A 6,441-nucleotide genomic window follows, 5' to 3' on the forward strand; every position below is an offset into this window, starting at 1 on the left:
ATTCCCAGGCACAAGCCCAGCTTGCGGGCTTCATCCCCAGCAGCGGGGGTACAGGAGGCAGCAGATCAATGATTCTTTCTCAACATTGATGTTTCTATCTCTTTCCCTTTCCCTTCCTTTCTGAAATCAATAAAAATATTTTTAAAAAATGAAATGGTTAATTTTCTGTTACGTGAATTTCATTTTTTAAAAAACAGCATAATAAAGAAAAAATAAAAAACAGTATATACCATTACACATCTATTAGAATAACTAAAATTGCCAAGACTGACCACAGCAGGTGATGTAGAGTATGAGGGAATGAGAACATTTACATTGTCGGGAGAGGAAAAGAGTACAACCACTTTGGAAAACATTCTGAAATTTCTTTAAAATTAAATATATACTTCCCATCTGAGGCAACCATTCCACTCCTGGGAATTTACCCAAAAGAAACAAAAGCATATGAACAGACTTATACATAAATCTTAATTGCATCTCTGTCTGTAATAATAAAAAAACTGGAAACAACCCAAGTATTTATCAATAGATGCATTGGTAAATGAATTGTGATCTAGCTATACCATGGATTATGCTCAGCAATAAAAATAAGTTAACTTTTAAGACATGCAACAATATGGATATGTCTTAAAATAACTGTGTTAGGTAAAAACTGCTTGACTAAAAAGGGTATATACTATATGATTCTAGAAATGCAAATAGTCTATAGTGTCAGAAGCCAACCAGTAGTTACTTGGGTAATGGGGTGAGGGGAGGGGAGGGGGCACGGTTGTCATAAAATGGAAAATGAGGAAACTTTGGGGGAAGAACCTTGAAAACATGAGCTCAGTGAGAGAAGCCAGACACAAGGCCACAGTGTGTGATTCCATTTATGTGAACTGTCGGAACAGGCAAGCCTACAGAGACAAGATGTAAATTAGTGTGTGTGTGTGTGTGTGTGTGTGTGTGTGTGTGGTGGGTGGGGGGGGCGGGGGCAGGGGGAGGGAGTGACTGCTGAGGGGGAGGGGTTCCCTTTTGGGGCGATGAAGATGTCCTGGAAATAGATGGAGGTGGGGGTTGCACAGCATTTCAGATGTATCAAGTGCCAGTGAACTGTCCACTTTCAAATGATTAATGGTTAATTTTAGGTTATGTGAATTTTCCTTGATTAAAAAAAATAAAATAAATGGTGAGAGTTGGACAAAACACACATATGCCCATCCACCCCCTTCCCCATGTTTAACACTTCCCCCTCCGGGCTACCTTCTCTGGCCTACCAGAATTTCACCAGGTACCTGTACCCACCCTGTCCACACACCCCTCCTAGTGGGCTCCCAAACACCCCTCCCTTTTATGCCCAGACCCCCCTGGAGGTTCACTGGGCTTGCTGCACACGACAGGACGGGTGGCGGGCAGTCAGAAGGAGCCCTGCTTGAGGCAACGAAGAACTGATACCGATACCCGGGCATGCTCACAGGGCGAGGAGGTGGGGGAGTGGACCCTGTGACTGCCCTAGTGCAGTGGTCGGCAAACTCATTAGTCAACAGAGCCAAATATCAACAGTACAATGATTGAAATTTCTTTTGAGAGCCAAATTTTTTAAACTTAAACTTCTTCTAATGCCACTTCTTCAAAATAGACTCACCAAGGCCATGGTATTTTGTGGAAGAGCCACACTCAAGGGGCCAAAGAGCCGCATGTGGCTCTGAGCCGCAGTTTGCCGACCACTGCAGTCTAGAGCACAGATGACAAAGCTATCTGCCCAGGGCTCATCAGCTGTCTCATTGGATGGGAAGTCCCTCGCCCCCACCCGGGTCTTCCCCCTCCCAGTGTTTGTGCCCCCTCTAGCCCAGCTACCCTCCACACACACACACACACACACACACACACACACTGAACCAACAGAATGGGGCAGAAAGTGATGCTGGCCCAGTTCCTGGAGGGTCTGAGCTTCCATAGTTTCAGCTGCTTCATCTCTGCACTTAGGGGAGCCTTGAGTTGCCATGAAAGGCAGTGGCCATCTGCGTAGGTGGCCATGTGGAAAGGCTATTCGGAGAGGCCACGTGGAGAGGGGGAGGCCCATTATCCCAGCCGTCCCCCTAAGGCACCAGACATGGCAGAGACATTCCTGATGGTAATGTCAAGCTAGCCCAGCCCCCAAACGACAGCAGCCACCATCAGGTGGAACAAAGAGCCGGTAGCCATACTGACATACAGACACCTAGGTCAATGGAATAGAATAGAGAGCCCAGAAATAAACCTACACCTTCATGTTCAGTTGATTAATGACAAAGGAGGCAAGAACATACAATGGGGTAAAGATAGTCTATTCAATAAATGGTGTTGGGAAAACTGGACAGGTTCATAGAAAAAAAATGAAACTTTTCTAGGCCACTTTCTTACACTATGTTGAAGAATAAGCTCAAAACTGATTAAAAACTTAAATGTAAAACCCGAAATCATAAAACTCCCAAAAGAAAAGATAAACAGTAAAATCTCTGGCATAGCTCTTAATAATATTTTTTTTAGATATGTCCCCTCAGGCAAGGGAAACAAAAGAAAAAAATAAACAAATGGAACTACATCAAAATAAAGAGCTTCTGCACAGCAAAAGAAACCATCAATAAAATAACAAGAATGCCCACTCCATGGGAGAACATATTTGCCAATGGTAGATCTGATAAGGGGTTAACCTCCAAAATCTATAGAGAATCCATACAACTTAACAAAAGGAAAATAAACAATCCAATAAAAAATGGACAAAGGATCTCAATAGACACTTCTCCAAAATGGACATACAGAAGGCCAAAAGGCATATGAAAAAGTGCTCAAAGTTACTGCTCATCCTAGAGATGCAAATCAAAACAACAATGAGGTACCACCTCACACCTGTCAGAATGGCTATCATCAACAAATCAACAAACGACAAGTGTTGGCGAGGATGTGGAGAAAAGGGAACCCTCGTGCACTGCTGGTGGGAATGCAGACTGGTGCAGCTACTGTGGAGAACAGTATGGAGTTTCCTCAAAAAATTTAAAATGGAACTCCCATTTGACCCAGTTATCCCACTTCTAGGAATATATCCCAAGAACTCAGAGACACCCATCAGAAAGAATGTATGTACCCCTATGTTCATAGCAGCACAATTTACAATAGTTAAGATTTGGAAACAGCCTAAATGTCCATCAGCAGATGAATGGATTAAAAACCTGTGGTACATCTACACAATGGAATACTACGCTGCTATAAAAAGAAAGAACTCTTACGATTTGCAACAGCATGGATGGACTGGAGAGCATTATGCTAAGCGAAATAAGCCAGTCGGAGAAAGATATATATCACATGATCTCACTCATTTGTGGAATCTAATGACCAACATAAACTGATGAACAAAAATAGACCCAGAGACATAGAAACATTGAACAGACTGTCAAACCTCAGAGGTAAGGCAGGGGAGGTTTGGATCAGAAAGATCCAAATCCTAGAGGTGGGGAAGAGACCAACCGATGAACTCATATGTATATATGCATAACCCAAGGACACAGATAGTGGGTGGTGAAGGTTTGGGAGGAGGGGGTTGGGAGAGGACAATGTGGGGGAGGGAAAGGGACAATGTAATACTTTCAACAATAAAGATTTATTAAAAATTTTTAAAAATAAAATAAACTGCCGAAACCGGTTTGGCTCAGTGGATAGAGCGTCGGCCTGCGGACTGAAGGGTCCCAGGTTCGATTCCGGTCAAGGGCATGTACCGTGGTTGCGGACACATCCCCAGTGGGGGGTGTGCAGAAGGCGGCTGATTGATGTTTCTCTCTTATTGATGTTTCTAACTCTCTATCCCTCTCCCTTCCTCTCTGTAAAAAATCAATAAAATATATTTTAAAAAATAAATAAATAATAAAAAATAAATAAACTGTGGTACATATATACAATGGAATATACTCAGCCATAGAAAGAAATGAAACTTTGCCATTTGCAGTAATATGGATGGACCTAGAGAGTATTAAGCTCAGTGAAAAAAGTCAGGCAGAGACAAATTCCATATGATTTCACTTATATGTGGAATCTAAAAACAAAATAAATGAACAAGCAAAACAGAAACAAACTCATTGATACAGAGAACAAACTGATGATTGCCAGGTGGGAAGGGGTTGGGGAATGGGTAAAAAAAGGGAAAAGAGATTAAGAAGTACAAATGGCAGTTATAAAGTAATCACAGGGATGTAAGTATGGCATAGGGAATATGGTCAATTGTCTGGTGTCAGGTGGGTCCCAGACTTGGGGCGGGGGGACATTTCCTCAGTTATATAAGTGTCTGACCACTATTCTGCACACCTGAAGCTAATATAATATTGAACGTCAACTGTAATTGAAAAATGTTTTTAAACTTGAAAAAGTAAAATGATAGTAACATTAAAAAGTAATGAGGCAAAAAAATAAAAATAAAAAATGAAGAGGCAACATCCCCCTGGTCCCACCCATACCATTGCTACTCCTGCCCCTTCACTCCTTGCTATGGGCGCTCACGAGACAAATACGTCAGCCTCTTCAAAGTTGTCCTTATAAGAGATTCCAGTGTTGGAAAGAATAATCTCCTTTCTAAATTTACTTGAAACAAGTTTAATCTTGAAAGCAAGAGCACCACTGGAGCCGAAACTGGTTTGGCTCAGTGGATAGAGCATCAGCCTGCGGACTCAAGGGTCCCAGGTTCGATTCCGGTCAAGGGCATGTACCTTGGTTGTGGGCACGTCCCCAGTAGGGGGTGTGTAGGAGGCAGCCGATTGATGTTTCTCTCTTATCGATGTTTCTAACTCTCTATCCCTCTCTCTTCCTCTCTGTAAAAAATCAATAAAATATATTTTTTTAAAAAAAGAGCACCACTAGAGTAGTTTGCCACATGAAGCGTCCAGGTTGATGCGGAAACAGTAAAGGCACAGGTATGGGGCACCGCTGGGCAGGAGCGACTTTGAGCTGTCACCTCAGCATACTGTCATGGAGCTGTAGGTGCCGTATTGGTTGGTGACATTGCTAAGCATCTCACATACGGAAATGTAGAGCGACGGCGGAAAGAGCTGAGAGATCATGCTGATAGTAACATCGTCATCAGGCGTGCAGGCAATAAGAGTGATGTGCGTCATCTCAGGGCAGTTCCTACGCATGAAGCAAGGATTTTTGCCGAAAAGAATGGTTTGCATTCATTGGGACATCAGCTCTAGACTCTACACATGTAGAAGCTGCTTTTCAGACAGTTCTGACAGAGATGGACCGCACTGTTTCCCAGCAGCCCATGTCAGACGTGAAGATGACGTCTCCACGCAGCAACGTGGTTCCTATTCAGGTTCCACCAACCCCTGAAAATAAGCCGGCGGCGCAGAGCTGTCAGAACACACGGCGCTTCTCTTCTCCACGGAAGGCTGTGGACAGTCCATTTCCCAGGTCTGCGATTTAAACATACTTTTAATTCTCGTGGTCACTTTTGTGTTTTATGACATCTCATACTTAATGAATTTTCCATGTTTTAAGTCTTTTGATTTTAACTTTATAAAATCATCCATTTGTCTCCAATGACTGTAGCTTTTCTTTTTTTCTCCTCCAAAATATATTTTTATTTATTTCAGAGAGGAAGAGAGAAATAGAAACACCAATGATGAGAGAGAATCATCGATCGGCTTCCTCCTGCACGCCTCCCACTGACAAATGCCCTTGGCCAGAATTGAACCCGGGACCCTTCAGTCCACAGGCCAACGCTCTATCCACTGAGCCAAACCAGCTAGGGTGACTGCAGCTTTTCTTCATGCTATGGCTTCGTCAGCCTTAGTTAAATAAACTGAACGTTTGGATTCCTCAAAAAACAAAACAAAAAATGGGGGGAGCAGGCAGCTTGGTGAGCCCGGAACCACGAGAGTATATCCATGATTGTGGGGAGCTCCTAGGCGTGCAGTGATTGGCTTCCCAAGTGACATCTCAGAAAGATCCAAACCCTAGGCCCCTGCTAGGCAGCGTGTGACACCTGCCGCCAGCCCCACAGCCCCTGGCCCCCTGCAGCTGCCCACGCCTGAGCAAAGGGGAAAACCCCAGAACCTAAAAACAAGGGACCCTGCTCTCGGTCCTTGCCAGGTAGTTCATTTGGTTAGAGTGTCCCCCTGAAACAAGGTGCGGGTTTGATCCCTGGTCAGGGCACATACAAGAATCAACCAAGGAATGCATAAACAAGTGGAACAACAAATCGATGTTTCTCTCTCTCCCTTACTCTCTCTCTCTCTCTCTCTAATCAAAGAATTTAAAAAAGAAAACCCTTCTCTCTGTGATAACTACTTCCTGTCAGCACCACGGTTCCGTCTCTTTGACAGGACGTCTTGGCCAGCTCGGGGGCACCCCCAGGGTGCAGAGGGAAGGCCTTGTACCGCAGAAGGTAGGTCACCCAAGGCCCCTCTATCCTGGCAGCAGCCCACCTCCCAAGCC

General features: G+C 44.0%; 1 pseudogene; it reads left to right on the forward strand.

Moving 5' to 3' along the window:
• Positions 1–4,222: 4,222 nt before the first annotated feature.
• Positions 4,223–5,428, forward strand: LOC129149550 (ras-related protein Rab-11A-like; annotated as a pseudogene).
• The last annotated feature ends 1,013 nt before the right edge of the window (positions 5,429–6,441 follow it).

This window comes from Eptesicus fuscus, chromosome 6 (assembly GCF_027574615.1).
Source record: "Eptesicus fuscus isolate TK198812 chromosome 6, DD_ASM_mEF_20220401, whole genome shotgun sequence".
In the NCBI taxonomy this organism is placed as follows: Eukaryota; Metazoa; Chordata; class Mammalia; order Chiroptera; family Vespertilionidae; genus Eptesicus; species Eptesicus fuscus.